The 18,620-nt window shown below is 40.6% G+C and overlaps 1 non-coding gene and 1 pseudogene across 1 annotated transcript; both read right to left on the bottom strand.

Moving 5' to 3' along the window:
- Window positions 1–4,740: 4,740 nt before the first annotated feature.
- LOC112746414 (small nucleolar RNA R71) lies at window positions 4,741–4,844 on the bottom strand. Its single transcript, XR_003174300.1, has one exon. It is a non-coding gene; the product is annotated as a small nucleolar RNA R71 (small nucleolar RNA).
- Window positions 4,845–18,262: 13,418 nt separating this feature from the next.
- Window positions 18,263–18,363, bottom strand: LOC112745532 (small nucleolar RNA R71; annotated as a pseudogene).
- Between the last annotated feature and the right edge of the window lie 257 nt (window positions 18,364–18,620).

The raw sequence follows: 18,620 nt of genomic DNA, 5'->3' as shown, positions 1-18,620 counted from the left end.
CTTTGTTTGTTCATCATTCTTAGCTCCCGTTCTTCTTGCTCTTGTTGGTTTTTCATGTATAGTGAATGGTATTCCTCTTGCCTTTCTTGAATTCTCATGTACTGTTGTGATAATCTTCCAATTGCTTCCTGCATTTGAGTCATGTCCAGATTGTTATGTAGGGGAATGTGCTGTTGTTCCTCCTCCTCTTGTGGCTCTTCTTCCTCTTGTAACTCATCTTCCTCCATTGGTTATTCTCTTTTCCTTCTTTCATGTGGTCTTCGGCCTTGATGTGCTTCAGGAGCCATCATCATTCTTTCAATGGTTATAGGCATGCCTTGGCTCAACCACGTTGGATTCTCCTCTTCCATTGGCACTTTAGCCTTTGCACACAACCTCCAAATGGTACTTGGATAGTATAACCAAGACCCGGCCGAGTTCTTCTCAGCAAGCTTTTGAATGTCTTTTGCCAGGATTTCATGAACTTTTACCTCTCCTCCCACAATAATGCAATGCAACATAACAACTCTCTTCCTGTTAACTTCTGAGGTGTTTACTGTGCCCAGAATTGATCTTTTCAACAACTCATACCATCCCTTTGCTTCCGGGGTAAGGTTACCTCTCTTCAAATACTTGTATTTGTTCTTGTCATCTCCTTCCCACTCTGAGTTCTCCATACAAATATCTCTAGCAATCCCATCATAATCCGGATCACCATTTACCCTTTGGTGGTATCCCGGTTCACTAAAGCGGACTGATTTTAGTCCCAAGACTTTCTTGATTGCATCCGAGCTAAAGTCTACTTCCACTCCCCGCACATAGCTCTTGTATGTTGGGGCCTCACTCATGTCAAGCCTTGAGACATTGGCATAGAACTCTCTTATGATATTAGCATTGATCCGGGTGATTGGTGATATGAGTTCCTCCCACTTCCTCTTTCGAATTTTGTCCTTCATTTCTTGGCATCCATCATCCGGCAGCAAGAGTGGAATTTCTGGATATATCTTCTTCTCATTCATCCATTCAATTTGCATCTGATGGTACCGACATTTGAATCTCCATCGGTCATATTCAGGGGTGCTCTCCTCCAACATGGGATCTTTCCCTCTTCTTCGTTTGGTTCTTGAGGAAGAGGCCATGATTACTTGGTTGTTTGAGACTCCTGAGGTTAAAGGGAGTGTGAAGAATATTGGATATTTTGATGTATATTTGGAGCAAGAAGAGATTTGAGGCTGAGCTTATTATGATGAGAAATGATGAAGGGAATGGAGTTTAAATAGTTGTGGTGCAAGGATTCGGTCATATGCATGGCTTGAAGGTGGTGTGTCATTTAAATGAACAATGAAGGGCTAGGATGCCATTGGATACTATGTGAATCAAAGGTGTGCATGTAAGGATGAATGAAGACAAATCTTGCTTCTTCAATTGCCTTTGCCGTGATCATCTCAAGGAGTGACAGATTCTCTTTTTGAGGCATGTGATGAGATTTTGTCCTTGATGCCAAGGCATCATAGGCTAGTTTCACTGGCATTTTTCTGTTAGTTTTAGTTATTTTATGCATTTTCTTGAGCTTAAAGTAACCAAAAATGGTTAAATGAAGAACAAAGTAATGAACCATCCAAACAATATGATTTTGATGCAAATTCCATGAGTTTTAGTTATATTACTTAAATGCTATGAATGAAAGATGTCTCATGAAATTTTGCAAGACTTTGATGCAATTGTTTGGATGATTTCAGGGAAGAAGAGGCTAAGCAAGGAAGCAACAAAATCAATAAAGGAAGCTTGAATATCACATGTGGAGTTTAAGATCCAGTTTAAGCCTAAACTGGAGCTTAAACGCCAAAATCATGAAGGATAAGAAATGCTGGGATTGAAGTTTAACCTCCAGTTTGACCTCAAACTGGAGGTTAAACGCCAGAATGAAAAGCCTCACTTAAGGAGCATTCCACGTTTAACCTCCAGTTTGACCTCAAACTGGAGGTTAAACGCCAGAATGAGTATGCCACCCAGGGAGGAGTTCCACGTTTAACCTCCAGTTTGACCTCAAACTGGAGGTTAAACGCCAGAACCAGGAAGAGTACCAGGGGCCATTCCACGTTTAAGCTCCAGTTTGACTCAAACTGGAGCTTAAACGTGTTCGATAGTTTTTTCACTCCAGGGTTGCTCTCTCCATCTCCACGTTTAACCTCCAGTTTGACCCCAAACTGGAGGTTAAACGTGTTCGACACCTCCAGGGCCACCATTCCAAGCTTCCACGTTTAACCTCCAGTTTGACCTCAAACTGGAGGTTAAACGTGTTCGACCTCCAGTATGCCTCCACCCTTTTCCACGTTTAACCTCCAGTTTGACCTCAAACTGGAGGTTAAACGTGTTCGACCTCCAGGGCTGCCCTTCCTATCTCCACGTTTAAGCTTCAGTTTAACCTTAAACTGAAGCTTAAACGTGTTCGACTACATGACTCTCCAGGGCTACCTTCTTCCATTTCCACGTTTAAGCTTCAGTTTAACCTTAACTGAAGCTTAAACGTGCTTCTACAAATGGCATCACTGGAAGTGTCTGGCGTTTAAGTTGCAGTTTAAGCTTAAACTACAACTTAAACGCCACTCTTGAAAAAAGGTTTCTGGGCCAAAAATATTGTGATTTAAGTTAGTCTTTGAGCACAATTATTAACTTAAACTTACTTTGGTATGAAACCCAATTGAATATCATGGTTTATGGGATTGGGCCTGAGGGATTGATGAGTTTGAAATCTCATTTATTGAGTCATGTGCCATTATTTGATTATCACTAAGTTGGCTCAATAAATGTTACAGGATTTGGATCAACAACCTCATCAAGATTATGGATCATAAACCCAAGACAAAAGGAAAGCAAGGAGAGGCCTCAAAGCCCAAGAAGCACAACTGAAGCTCAATATAGAAAGTGTATAAATAGGATAGAAGTTAAGTTAGAAGGGGACTTTTACTTTGATTTTTAGCTAGTTTCTTTTTCTTTGTAATTGAATTCAGAGCTATGATTCACTAAACCCCCTTTCATTGGGTTAGGGAGCTCTATTGTAATTCAATGAATCAATAATAGTGTATCTTCTTCTTCAATCTTTTCTCTTGAATTTTGTTAGAAAGCTTCTCGATCTAATTCCATTGAGTAGTTGTCTTGGGAAAGAGACTACTCATACTTGGAATCCTTCGGAGCCTTGGGAAAGGAATGGAGGATTCATGCTAGAGAAGCTTTCTCACAGTGGATTGGATTGGGGTTTGGATGGATATTGTGACATGTAATCCTACCAAATTGTGGTTCATGAAATTGTGTGGTATAATCAGTGATCAAGCATCATCTCTTCTTATGAACATTTAAACCAAGGGATTGGGAATTTGTTTGTTTTTAGAGAGCATTGGTGAGCCAAGGAATTGGGATCCAATCATATAAGATTGCCAAGCAAAATTCAATGAATGCATTGGTTGAGGAAGAGATTTACATGTTTTGATTCGGAGATTTCAATATCTCCTAAACCCAATGAATTTCCCATTTCTGATTTCCACTTTCTCTTTACATTCTGCAATTCAATTCTTGCAATCATCCCCATTCCCTTTTAATTTCAGCAATTTACATTCTGCTCTTTAATTCATGCAATTTAAGATTCAGCCATTTAATTTTCTTGTCATTTACTTTTCCCGCCAATTTTACATTCCGCAATTCTCATCTCAAATCTTGATTCCGCTCAACTAGAACACACTTCTAATCCGAATTGCTCACTCAACCAATCCTTGTGGGATTCGACCTCACTCTATTGTGAGTTTTTACTTGACGACGATAACCGGTGCACTTGCCGGAAGGAATTTTGCCGATCGTGCAATTTCCTAAATCGTAGCATAACACGTTTATGCGCATCAAGTTTATGGCGCCGTTGCCGGGGATTGGTTTTCGATTGACAATTCTCAAATTGGAAGCTAACTACATTGAGCAATTTTCTCTTGCTTTGTTAATTCTGTTCTAAATACTTGTTGAATTTTAATTTCTGCACTTGGTTACATGCTTTCCTTCTTTATGCCTTTAAATTCATGCAACTAACTCACTGACTCACTAACTGTTTGAATTAATTCCTCAATTGAGCTGACCATACTCTTCCATTAACCAAGAGTATTTTACCTGTTTGTGTTTGAGCTGTGTTCTTGTATGACAGGTAGGAGAGGAGAGACATCAACTCCTCCATATACCGAACCGGAAAGGACCCTTCATAGACTTAGAAGGGAAGCAAGAGGGAAGAGAGTAGTGGGAGAAGAGGAATCTGAAGGAGAATCTGAGGACAATTTTGAGGAAGCTCTAGATCTCAACATGGATAGAGAAGTTCACAACCATGAGAGAGCTGATGGAAACAATGCCATTCCTGAGAGGAGGGTTCTTAGTTCATACATAAACCCAACCTCTGGGAATTGTGGTAGTAGCATCCAGAAACCACCCATTCAGGCCAACAATTTTGAGCTCAAGCCACAGCTAATATCATTGGTGGAAAATCATTGTTCCTTTGGAGGAAGTGCTAATGAAGACCCAAACCAACATCTCACAAAATTCCTGAGAATTTGTGACACTGTGAAGTCCAATGGAGTCCAGGAAGATGCCTATAAACTGCTCTTGTTCCCATTTTCACTTAGGGACAAGGCAGCTAAGTGGCTGGAATCATTCCCAAGGGGGAGTCTAACCACATGGGATGAGGTGGAAGGCAAGTTTCTGGCACGTTTCTACCCTCCACAAAAGGTCAATAGGCTTCGATCTGAGGTCCAGACTTTTAGACAACAAGATGGTGAAACTCTCTACGAGGCATGGGAGAGATTCAAGGACTTGACAAGGAAATGCCCACCAAACATGTTCCATGATTGGGTGCAATTGCACATCTTCTATGATAGGCTCTCTTATGAATCAAGGAAGGCTGTAGACCATTCATCAGGAGGTTCATTGAACAAGAAAAAGACCGTGGAAGAAGCCATTGAAGTGATCGAGACAGTGGCTGAGAATGAGTACTACTATGCATCAGAAAGGCACAACACTAAGGGAGTCATGGAGCTGAACCATGTCGATACAATTCTAGCCCAAAACAAGGTGTTTGCCAAGCAACTAGCAGAGCTTACCAGGCAATTAGAAACAAAGCAAGTGGCTGCAATACACACACAAGATCAAGAGGAAGTAGGCATTGAAGGAGGTGATTGGGATGAGGTTAACTATGTGGGAAACCAACAAAGGCAATCATATGATCCACACTCCAACACTTACAACCCAGGCTGGAGAAACCACCCAAACTTTGGGTGGGGAAACCAACAAACCCAACCACAAAACCACAAACCTTACAACCACAACCAACAAAACAATTCCACATACCAAAACTCCAACCAAAGATCATACCAAGCCGCACAAAACACTTACCCCCAATCATCATATCATGGCCAAAATAATCAACATACCCAACCTAATCCGAACCAACAATTTCAAGATCAATTAAACCGGATGGAAGGAATGATGGCAACCATGAGCCAAGACATAATTGAATTGAAGAGCTTCAGGGATGATGTGAGAACTACCTTAAGAAACCATGGTGAAAAACTCAAAAGGTTGGAATCTCAAGTAGGAGAGCTATCTCAACAGGCACCCAAATCAACTGCAGTGTTCCCTAGTGACACAGAAAAGAATCCTAAGGGGGAACAAAAGAGAGTAAGATGGGAAGAGTGCAAGGCCATCACCATATTGAAGGAAGTCTCAGAAGAAGAAGGAATCAGGTCCTCACAGCAGGAACCAGAAATCTTGAAAGAAGATGTGGAAGAAGTTAAGCAGGAAAGTGGAACTGAGCAAGCCAAGGATCTGCAAAAAGGCATGATGGAAGTATACCAACCAAAAGCACCATTTCCTGAGAGGTTAGGAGGAGGTGAAAAAAGGAAAACCTATTCAAGGTTTCTAGAGACATTTAATTCTCTGCATGTCAATATTCCCTTTCTTGAGATTCTTCATCAAATGCCCACACACATCAAGTATTTAAAGGAATTGTTAAGCAAGAAAAGAGTTTTGAAGGGAGGACAAACGGTAACAATGAACAAAGAATGCAGTGCTCTCATCAAGAAGGACACACTCTCTAAGAAAACGGACCCAGGAAGTTTTCATATCCCTTGCATCATAGGGGAAACAAAAATTGACAGAGGATTCTGTGATCTAGGAGCTAGCATAAATGTGATGCCTCTAACTCTTATGAAGAGGCTACAACTGAACGAGGTGAGATCCACTGATGTAATCATACAACTGGCTGACAAAACTCAGAAGCAAGCTGAAGGGGTAGTTGAAAATGTGCTGGTGAAAGTAGGAGATTATTATTTCCCCACAGACTTTGTCATTGTGGACATGGAGGAAAGCTATTTACACCCTATCATTCTGGGCAGACCATTTCTAGCCACTACTAGAGCGCTCATAGATGTAGAACAAGGAGAACTAATTCTGAGAATACATGATGAACAGCTCATTTTCAAAGTCTTCAAACCTGCATCTGAGCCTGAACCAGAATCTGAAAAGCCTAAAGATGATAGTAGCCATCCGTGTTTGGAGGAAAGTAATCCAGCAGCTGAGACTCTAAAACAGTCATTGGAAGGCAAACAAGAGTTGCAAGAGTTAGAGCCACAAGAATCAGCGGAAACAGATCAGAAGGATCCTCCTGACATAAAGGTCAATGAAGAAATCCTCAAGAGAAAGGGAAGAGTGATAGGGAGATTGCCAAGAGGATGGAGAAACAAGAAAATTCCCACTGAAGGTTTTTCTCCGGGAGATAAAGTGATCTCAAGTCATTATCTGCCAATCCCACCTGGCCTCAAGACCATTCCTTCCCAGCTCCCTCAAGTGTTCACAATCAAGAAAGTTCTTTCTATGGAACATTTAGAGGTCATGAATGAATCAAGAGGGGACGTTTTCATAGTGAGAGGAGAGGACGTCAAGCACTACAATCCACCCTAACAAGGGACAACCGTCAAGCTAGTGACGTTAAAGAAGCGCTTCATGGGAGGCAACCCATTTTTTTTTTAGTATCCTTAATCTTTAGTGCTTTGCTTTACATCTAATAAAGCATGGTTTCTTATGCATGAACTTGAATCCTCAGGACAACTATTGATTAAGTGCACTAAACCGTGCATGTAAATTACAATTGGTCTCTAAGTTTGGTGTGCCTGACGGCACTCCCAAATCTTACTCAAATTGAATTCCATCTTTCATTCAAGGTGCACAACCAAACATTAAGTTTGGTGTTCTTTTTGAACACAGTTTATGAAAAGCAAGAAGTTCCTCTGGATTTCAAAATTCATGACAAGTATACCATTCACATGTTTTAATGCTTTAGTTTCAATTACTTAGGGTAGTCACTTTGTTTAGAATCAAAGAGCCAAGGTGACTATGATTTATTAGAAATATGCACACTCATTAAGGACAACCAATATGGATTTCATGTCATCAGGAGACTTAACCAAAAACTAAGTTTGGTGTCCAAATAATAAGTGTGCATACATGTAGAAGTCACGGCTATAAGCTCATAAAGACAAGCATTGATTTACATGTGCAAATACTATTCATAATTCACATGGACCGAAAAATGATAGCAAATTTGTTTGTTTGTGCAGGTACAAAAGAAAAGACAAAAATGGAGGAAAAAGACAAAGGGAGGTACGTGCTTGGTCAAAAAGAAAATTCATAAATCTTTGAAACTAACACATGGGAAAAGGAAGTTCTGCAAGAAAAGAAAGCTACATGTACAACCTAATGCATCCAGAATACTTCCAAGAAAATGAAAAGCCAATCGTCCTTATCTACAATTCATATATTTACCATCAAGCCACCCTTCACAAACCACCCTAGCCGTTCATTTTTCACTCATGGGCACTATAAAGAACCACTTGGGGAACGAGTCCCACACCATCAATCCTCCTTCATACACTTTTTCCTTCATCATAGCATAACCATCTCTTGCCGAAAACAATCTCACCACACCTCCAACAACACTTCTTGCTTCACCTTGTCAACTTTAGTTGTCACTTACCAAAATGGCAGCTTCATCTAGCCACAAAAGAAGAAAAGACAAGCAGCCAATAGAGGAAAACAGGGGATTCGATGCATGGAGATACAGATCAGTGTTCCATGAGATTCAAGCCGAATGGATGAGACCTAAAACGGTACTAGCTGAGGTCCCCTTTGAACTTGAAAAGGATGAGTTCCCAGGTGTTTGGGAAAAGATCAAAAAGAGGAAGTGGGAGCTCCTAACTAAGCCAATCACTAGAATCAACATCAACTTGGTGAAGGAGTTTTATGCAAATGCAGTAAGGGAGGATCAAACCAAGAACCCCACATACAAAAGCTATGTGAGAGGGGTGGAAGTTGACTTCAGTCCCAAAGCAATCATGAAAACTCTTGGCCTGAAAAACATACATTTCAGCCAAGCAAGTTATGAAGAAAGGATGAGAGGAGAACCTGACTATACAACTATTGCTGAAGACCTTTGTGCCATCAGAGCTGAATGGGTGAGAAAAACAAGAGGGGCTCCAAGAGTCTTGAGAAGAGGAGATCTAACACCTGAAGCTAAAGGGTGGTATGCAATAGTTAGGAGATCCATCCTACCCACTGCAAACTCTTCAGAAATAGTCCCTAAAAGAGCCATCTTGCTACATTGCATTATGGTTGGAGGAGAGATCAAAGTTCATAAACTCATTGCTGAACAGATACAAGAGTTTAGTGAGAAAAGTGACCCTGAATCCTGGCTTCATTTCCCTAGCACCATCATTAGACTATGCATCGATGCCCAAGTACCACTTGAGGATGAAAGACCTAATTGGCTATATCCTGGGCTAGCCATAACTGCACACAGAATGACTCTTGGCCCAACTCCTCCAAGACATACAAGAAGAAGAAATGAAGAAGGGCAACAAGTGGAAGCCGAGCAAGAAGCAGAACAAGAAAGACAGGAAGGAGAAGACAGAGAAGAAGAGCAAGAAGAGCAAGCAACTCCTGAAAGAAGACAACGAATTCCCAGAGACCCCATGGATATGAGCAGAATGCAGGAAATCATGGAAGGAATGTCTCAACAATACATGAGGTCTCAGGAAAGACAAGAAGACTTTCATCTAAAAATGATGGATATGCAAAGGAACTTTGAATCAAGATTCTTTGATCTGCAAAGGGAACAAAATCTACACTTACAGGAATCCTTCAGCCACATATGCCAACACCAAGATGCCAATGTCTTGGCAATCAAGGAAGCCACTACTTTACAGAATGCAAGATACTCAGTCCAAGCTGACTACAACATCAGTTCGCAAATCAAGCTTAACTACATAGGGGAACACCTACACAAGATGGACCCAGCATTCCCAGCTTATGATGAGTATTTCAAAGGGAGGAAAGAAGGAGAAATAAACAAGGCAATGATCCTTGAAAAAGAAGTGGAAGAAACGATGAAAAAGGCTGGATTCTGGAAAAAGCTCATAAGAAAAGACAAAGGAAGCACAAGTGGTCAAAAAGAGGCAGGAAGCAAGAAGAAGCAGGATCCCAAGAATTAAGAAGAACCAAGCAAAAAAATAAGAGGTGGTCTCGTTCCTTAATAATCAAATGATAATTGGTGAATTGTCTTTATGAACGTGTTTTCATCATAAGTCATTTAAGTGTTAGGTGGAGTCTTTTTTTTTTTTTATGAGTCGTTTTTTTTTTAGTATGTGTGTTTGTTAAGTGCTTTGAATAAAGTGAATGCCTAGATGTTTGGATATAACTTCACCTTCTTAAACAAGTGCGTGCCATGCTTGTTCTGTTTCCAAAAAAAAGAAAAGCTTGAACAAAAGTAACTTGGCTAAATTAGTGACAAATCAAGTAGAATTAAGTGGTGGTATGCATGCTTGATTGTTTAGTCACATCACTAAAATTAGGGTGTAGAATTATCATTTTTTATGTAGAAGTAAAAATTGTCTATGGATCTTGATGAATAAATGTCTTTGGCCATGAAAAAGAAAGAAAAAGGAAAAGAAAAAGCCACGGAAAAAGGCAACCAAAAAGCAAAAAAATTGAGAAAATAAGCTAGGCACCAATGGTTTGAACTTCTGAGACAAATGCCTGTGGTGTTTATGTATTAAGGATATGCTTGGATGACTAGGTTCTGAGGAGTGTTTCAACACTTGGTAACTTGGGTTAACTAACCCGGGATTATCAACCAAAAGTCCATTATCAAGAGCAACCTCAATACAAAACATTTAGTCACACAAAGAGGTGCTGGGCACCAATGTCTCAAGAAGGAATGTGAACTAAAATGCCTAAAGTGGATATGTGTAGTGCACTGATAAGAAAAAGAAAAGGCCAAAGGCTTGTGCAACACATGACACTAAGCAAACAAGGAGCAAAAGAAGCTCTAAGAAAAAGAAAAGAAAAACAAAAGAAAAGTGCCAAAGACATAAGAATAACAGGAGGCCATAGCAATTTTTGATGGATGCAATGAAAAAGTGATAATCCTACCTGATAAGTATGAAAAAGTGATGCTGCAACTTTCTGCATAGAACCCTTCTGATGAACTTCAAATGCTTGCTAATATAGCCAATGTAATTACTTTCTGTTCATACTTTCTTCTCAAATAACTCAGGACTTGCTTAGGGACAAGCAAGTATTAAGTTTGGTGTTGTGATGCCAAGGCATCATAGGCTAGTTTCACTGGCATTTTTCTGTTAGTTTTAGTTATTTTATGCATTTTCTTGAGCTTAAAGTAACCAAAAATGGTTAAATGAAGAACAAAGTAATGAACCATCCAAACAATATGATTTTGATGCAAATTCCATGAGTTTTAGTTATATTACTTAAATGCTATGAATGAAAGATGTCTCATGAAATTTTGCAAGACTTTGATGCAATTGTTTGGATGATTTCAGGGAAGAAGAGGCTAAGCAAGGAAGCAACAAAATCAATAAAGGAAGCTTGAATATCACATGTGGAGTTTAAGATCCAGTTTAAGCCTAAACTGGAGCTTAAACGCCAAAATCATGAAGGATAAGAAATGCTGGGATTGAAGTTTAACCTCCAGTTTGACCTCAAACTGGAGGTTAAACGCCAGAATGAAAAGCCTCACTTAAGGAGCATTCCACGTTTAACCTCCAGTTTGACCTCAAACTGGAGGTTAAACGCCAGAATGAGTATGCCACCCAGGGAGGAGTTCCACGTTTAACCTCCAGTTTGACCTCAAACTGGAGGTTAAACGCCAGAACCAGGAAGAGTACCAGGGGCCATTCCACGTTTAAGCTCCAGTTTGACTCAAACTGGAGCTTAAACGTGTTCGATAGTTTTTTCACTCCAGGGTTGCTCTCTCCATCTCCACGTTTAACCTCCAGTTTGACCCCAAACTGGAGGTTAAACGTGTTCGACACCTCCAGGGCCACCATTCCAAGCTTCCACGTTTAACCTCCAGTTTGACCTCAAACTGGAGGTTAAACGTGTTCGACCTCCAGTATGCCTCCACCCTTTTCCACGTTTAACCTCCAGTTTGACCTCAAACTGGAGGTTAAACGTGTTCGACCTCCAGGGCTGCCCTTCCTATCTCCACGTTTAAGCTTCAGTTTAACCTTAAACTGAAGCTTAAACGTGTTCGACTACATGACTCTCCAGGGCTACCTTCTTCCATTTCCACGTTTAAGCTTCAGTTTAACCTTAACTGAAGCTTAAACGTGCTTCTACAAATGGCATCACTGGAAGTGTCTGGCGTTTAAGTTGCAGTTTAAGCTTAAACTACAACTTAAACGCCACTCTTGAAAAAAGGTTTCTGGGCCAAAAATATTGTGATTTAAGTTAGTCTTTGAGCACAATTATTAACTTAAACTTACTTTGGTATGAAACCCAATTGAATATCATGGTTTATGGGATTGGGCCTGAGGGATTGATGAGTTTGAAATCTCATTTATTGAGTCATGTGCCATTATTTGATTATCACTAAGTTGGCTCAATAAATGTTACAGGATTTGGATCAACAACCTCATCAAGATTATGGATCATAAACCCAAGACAAAAGGAAAGCAAGGAGAGGCCTCAAAGCCCAAGAAGCACAACTGAAGCTCAATATAGAAAGTGTATAAATAGGATAGAAGTTAAGTTAGAAGGGGACTTTTACTTTGATTTTTAGCTAGTTTCTTTTTCTTTGTAATTGAATTCAGAGCTATGATTCACTAAACCCCCTTTCATTGGGTTAGGGAGCTCTATTGTAATTCAATGAATCAATAATAGTGTATCTTCTTCTTCAATCTTTTCTCTTGAATTTTGTTAGAAAGCTTCTCGATCTAATTCCATTGAGTAGTTGTCTTGGGAAAGAGACTACTCATACTTGGAATCCTTCGGAGCCTTGGGAAAGGAATGGAGGATTCATGCTAGAGAAGCTTTCTCACAGTGGATTGGATTGGGGTTTGGATGGATATTGTGACATGTAATCCTACCAAATTGTGGTTCATGAAATTGTGTGGTATAATCAGTGATCAAGCATCATCTCTTCTTATGAACATTTAAACCAAGGGATTGGGAATTTGTTTGTTTTTAGAGAGCATTGGTGAGCCAAGGAATTGGGATCCAATCATATAAGATTGCCAAGCAAAATTCAATGAATGCATTGGTTGAGGAAGAGATTTACATGTTTTGATTCGGAGATTTCAATATCTCCTAAACCCAATGAATTCCCCATTTCTGATTTCCACTTTCTCTTTACATTCTGCAATTCAATTCTTGCAATCATCCCCATTCCCTTTTAATTTCAGCAATTTACATTCTGCTCTTTAATTCATGCAATTTAAGATTCAGCCATTTAATTTTCTTGTCATTTACTTTTCCCGCCAATTTTACATTCCGCAATTCTCATCTCAAATCTTGATTCCGCTCAACTAGAACACACTTCTAATCCGAATTGCTCACTCAACCAATCCTTGTGGGATTCGACCTCACTCTATTGTGAGTTTTTACTTGACGACGATAACCGGTGCACTTGCCGGAAGGAATTTTGCCGATCGTGCAATTTCCTAAATCGTAGCATAACACGTTTATGCGCATCAGTCCTCATGCTATGCTTTCCTTTATCTTGTCTCTTTCATAGAGTGTTCTTTGACCACCTAGTCATCACAACAAGACAACAAGCATTAGTTTTATCAAACTGTGGCAAGAGTGCTTCTTTTCATTTACACTATATGAATAACCATTCCTTATATCCATTTGAATCATGACTTTTCTTGGAGGACACCAAACTTAGTGTTTGGTCATATAGTAAAAAAATGTGTTTCTTCCTCCAACTAGTGAAATTGAAATCCCAATGTCACTCTTTGTTAAATGTTTATAAGAAATGTTTTCATCATAATTTCCCTTTTTCTCTTTTTTTTTTTTTCATGAAGGATCAATTGTGTCCCTAAATTCGTGCATCAAGGTTTGATGAACACCAAACTTGTCTCTTGCTTAAGGGGTAAATGTGGGATGCTAGTAGTTAATCACAATTGATGCCTTCATCACAGAATATGATTTCTTTTTAATTGAAAAGTCTCAGTAAGAGATAATGTATGATCATTGATGCAAGATTTTTAAATTTTCATGAGAAGAGAAACACCAAACTTAGTGTTTGGTCATATGCTAGGCATATAGTATGAAAATGTTTGTAACACTGGTTTTGTGTGCTTGAAGGCACACCAAACTTTAGGAGTCTTAGCATATGTAAAAAAAATTTGCATGCATTCATTAAGTATGTCCATGAAAAGAAAAAAATCATGCTCAGGTGATCATAGCTTATTGAATTTAAAATGACATAAATCTTAAATCATGGGTTGCCTCCCATGGAGCGCTCTTTTATTGTCACTAGCTTCACATTGGAGCTTTCTTTTATGGTGGTTGAGGATTGTAGTGCCTCAACTTGTCTCCCCTGACTGTTATCCTCCTCTTTGTTCTCTGGTGTTCAATTTCAGCATGTTCCAACGAGAGTAAGTTGCTGACAGTGTAATAGTCATCAATCTGTTGGCTTGCTCCCAGTTGTTGATATATCAATTGCACTTTGTCACCTTTGGAAAGCCCCTCTGTTAGAATCTTCCTATTCTTCCAACCCCTTTTTGTTTTGTTTCTGCGTTTCAACCCTTTTTTTGTTGATCTTTCTTTTCTGGCTGTAGGCTTACCTTGGGGATCTCTCTCTTCAGTGGCTAATACTCCAATATCCCCTTGGACTTTTTCATCCTTCTGCACAATCTTCTGCCTTGGGATGTTGTTGTGAATCACCTTGTCAATTTCCATGTAGTCCCTCCTCTCATTACTAAACTGGGCTTCTGGTAATACCTTCAGAGTGACACTCTTATCATGCATCCGGAGAGTTAGTTCTCCTTGCTCTATGTCTATGATAGCTCTAGCAGTGGCCAAGAATGGCCTTCCCAGTATAATAGAGTCGCCATCATCCCCATCTGAATCTAGAACCACAAAATCTGCAGGGTATATGAAATTGTCCACCTTAACCAGAAGGTTTTTAATCATACCCATGGGGTATACCGTTGACTTATCTACTAGCTCTAGAGATATCTGTACCGGTTTAACTTCCTCTATATGCAACTTTTTTACCAAGGAGGATGGTATTAAGTTGATACTAGCTCCTAGATCGCACATTGCTTTAGTGATGGTTAATTCCCCAATGGTGCAAGTTAGCAAAAAGCTCCCTGGGTCCTCAAGCTTAGGAGGAAGCCCTTTTTGAATCAAGGCTCTGCATTCCTCAGTAAGCAGTATGGTTTCTTTCTATCCCAACTTCTTTTCTTATTGATAAGCTCCTTCAAAAACTTGGCATACAGAGGCATTTGCTCAAGTGCTTCAGCCAAGGGAATATTGATCTCCAGCTTCTTGAGAGTCTCAAGGAACTTATGAAAATATTGGTCCTTAGCCTCTTTGTTGAACCTCTGGGGATATGGCAGTGAAGGTACAAAGGCCTTCTCTGCTTGTTGCTTTTGATTCTTTGTTGGCTCTTCAATTGCTTCATTCCCCTTTTTTGGGATTTTTGATTATTTCTCCTTTTCTTGAATTTGTTTTGAAGCTTGCTTGCTTGCCATTGCATCATCATCATTGGCTTCTTCTGTGTGTGTTGATTGTTCCTCTTCTAGTGGTCTCTTGCTGCTCTTCAATGTTCTCCCACTCCTTAATTGTATTGCCTTGCATTCTTCCTTAGGATTTGGGATTGTGTCACTCGGCAGTGAACTTGAAGGTCTCTCAACAGAAATCTGTTTGGAGATTTGCCCAATTTGCCTCTCTAGGCTCTTTATGGAGGCTTCATGGTTCTTGGTTGTCATTTCCTGGTGTTTCAACATTTTATCCATCAAGGTCTCCAAGTTAGTGAGTCATTGAGATTCAGGTGATACTTGAGGTGGGTCGTGAGATGTAGGTGGTGGATGGTAGGCATTTTGGTTGGTGGGTTGGTTATTGGATTGGTACTGGTTGGAGTGTGGCATTGTTCGATATGCCCATAGGACTTGTGGGAGCTTTTCAGCCCAGGCTCCCTTTGCATACTGTAATCTCCGTTTTAGCCCGGCTAATATGACATTGTTAGCAGCCTCTGCTTGTCCATTGGCCTGGGGGTGTTCTATAGATGTGAATTGGTGTTTCATGTTTGGATCGGCCACCAATTTTCTGAAGCCTTCATCTGTGAATTGAGTGCCGTTATCTGTGGTGATGGAGTATGGGACCCCAAACCATGTGACAATGTTCCTATATAGGAATTTTTTACTTCTTTGAGCAGTGGCGTTAGCTAGGGGTTCTGCCTCAATCCATTTTGTGAAATAGTCTACCCCCACAATGAGGAATTTGACTTGTCTGGATCCTTGAGGGAAAGGACCGAGAAGGTCGAGTCCCCACTTTGCGAATGGCCAGGGTGAGGTTATGCTGATGAGTTCCTCTCTCGGGGCGATGTGAAAGTTGGCATGTTTCTGACATGGTGGACATGTCTTTACGAATTATGTTTCTTCTTTTTGCAAAGTTGGCCAACAGAATCCAGCCCGTAGTACTTTTTTGGTGAGGGCTTGTGCTCCGAGATAGTTGCCACAGATGCCACTGTGTACCTTGATGACCAGAATTCACACCCCATTCAAAATTGGTGAATTAGTCCTTTTGGCAAGCGCACCAAAATTATCTTCAAGTAATAACCCACAGTGGAGTGGGATCGTATCCACAGAGATTGGCAAATTCGAGCAGTTTTAATCGATTGATGAATTAGTCAAGCGGATCAATAGGATTGTAGAGTGCAAAATTGTAAATGACATAAATGTAAATGACTAGAATATAAAGAAAAGCAATAAAGTGCAGAAATATAAATGGCAGAAATTAAAGTGCAGAATCATAAATGACTTGAATGTAAATGGGAATGGAGAATTGATGAATGTAAAATTAAGCTATAAAGAAATGGATAGATAAGAATGGGGAAATTCATTGGGATTGGGAGATGTTGTCTCATGGATCAAGTATAGCTTATATCCTCTTCAATCATGCAACTCATTGACCTCTTGGCAATCATGATTGATTGAGCTCCAATCCCTTGGTGAATCAATCTCTCAGATCTTGATCAATAGCCAATTCCTTGGTCTAATTGCTCATGAGAAGAGATATGCTTGGTCCCTGATTATACCACACACCATCATAGGTCCAAGTAGAGGGAGGATTATATGTCACATATCCAAACACCAAAACACAGATTCTACTCTAGTGTGAGAAGGGATTTCAAGCCTGGTTTCATGTTTCCTTTCCCAAGGTTCCCATGAAACCCAAATGCATTCAATCTCTTTCCCAAGATAATTAAACACTAAGCATTTAGAACAAAATTCCTTCTAGCAAATCAAAGAGAAGATGAAGAGAAAAAGGATTTCACTATCATTCATCCATCAAGTATAACAGAGCCCACTCTCTCAATGAGAGGGAAGTTAGCTACTCATAGCTCAAAAGGTACTCAAAAGTAAAGTGTAAAAGTGGATCTAAAACTGACTGTTTAACCTCCCTCTTCAGTACTTCTTGGGGGTATTTCTACAACTCCTAGTAAAATAAAAGAATTACAAAAGTTAGAAAGGAAAATTACATTTTGGAGGGAAAAGAAAACACTCAATAAGCATGACTTCTCAGTTGGCGTGTGGCTGGCGTGCCTCTGGCGTGTCACGTGCTCTTCATTTCCAGCTTGGCGTGCCACGCCTAATCCTTCAAGTGGCATGCTCGTCCCTCTTTCAACCTTGGCGTGCCATGCCTTCGAGCTCAAGTGGCACGCCATAGTGGATTTCTTGTGTTGGTGTCTCTGGAAAGTTGAACTAGAGTGGCACGCCCAAGGTCTGGCGTGCCACACCCCTCTTGTGAGTGAGTGGTTCCTCTGTTTGGCGTGCCACGCCACGAACTCAAGTGGCACGCCCCAATGCTCCTCTTCTGAATGACACTGGCGTGCCACGCTTGGCTACTCAAGTGGCACGCCTAAGTGAAGAATGATGAATGGCGTGCCACGCCTTCGAACTCAAGTGGCACGCCCCATGTAATTGGCCTCCTTCATCCTCTCTGGAAACATATACCAGCGTGCCACGCCCATGATCTTGTCTTAGTTCCAGTAGTTGGCGTGCCACGCCTTCGATACCAAGTGGCACGCCCAGTCCTTGCTTTTGGTCCTTTGTGCATTGGCGTGCCACGCCTGGTTGCTCAAGTGGCACGCCCAGTCTTCAATTGCCTTCATCCCCTTCTCTGGATTGTTGTACCAGCGTGCCACGCCATGCTGCTCAAGTGGCACGCCCAAGTGACTTCTTGGGGCTGGCGTGCCATGTCTTCGACACCAAGTGGCACGCCATAGTGAAGGTTCTTCTTGGGATGGAGAGTTGATGCCAGGGCATCTTGGCCAGTTTCACTGACCTTTTCTTTAATGTTTTTATGTTAGTTTCATGCATTTCCTTAGGAAATAAGCTAGTTTTGGGTAGATACCTTGATTCAAGAATACATTGTGCATCTTACATTATTTCATGAGGATTTTGCATAAGTTTAGTGACAAATTGTATGTTGCATTGCCCATGACTTGGACTAGAACTTTGATGCGCTATATTGCTTGATTTCAGGACCAAAGGAAGCAAGGAATGGGAGGTAACTTGCAAAGTTAATGAGAAAAGTGATTGCCAATAACGCTCTCAAAGCCATCATTGACCACGTTAAGAGTCACGTTAACTAAGTTAACGACAACTCTAACGTGGAGAGGGGAAGTTGAGCCAACGTTGGTGACACTTGACATTGTCACTAACGTTGGCAAATGCTCATAAGTGGCCAAACTTTCAGGCAACAAGATGGTGAGACTTTATATGAAGCATGAGAGAGGTTCAAGGACTTAACAAGGAGGTGTCCACCTGACATGTTCAACGAATGGGTGCAGCTGCACATTTTCTATGAAGGGCTTTCTTATGAGTCAAAGAAGGCGGTAGACCATTCATCCGGAGGATCTTTGAACAAGAAGAAGACTATTGAGGAAGCCATAGATGTTATTGAAACAGTAGCAGAGAACGACTATTTCTATGCTTCTGAAAGAGGGAACACAAGAGGAGTAATGGAGCTAAACAATGTAGATGCTCTGTTGGCCCAAAACAAGCTCATTACCCAGCATCTGGCTGACC

Source organism: Arachis hypogaea, chromosome 14 (assembly GCF_003086295.3).
Source record: "Arachis hypogaea cultivar Tifrunner chromosome 14, arahy.Tifrunner.gnm2.J5K5, whole genome shotgun sequence".
Lineage (NCBI taxonomy): Eukaryota > Viridiplantae > Streptophyta > Magnoliopsida > Fabales > Fabaceae > Arachis > Arachis hypogaea.
Note: the sequence above shows the minus strand (reverse complement) of the source record. Positions and strands in the feature narration are given on the sequence as shown.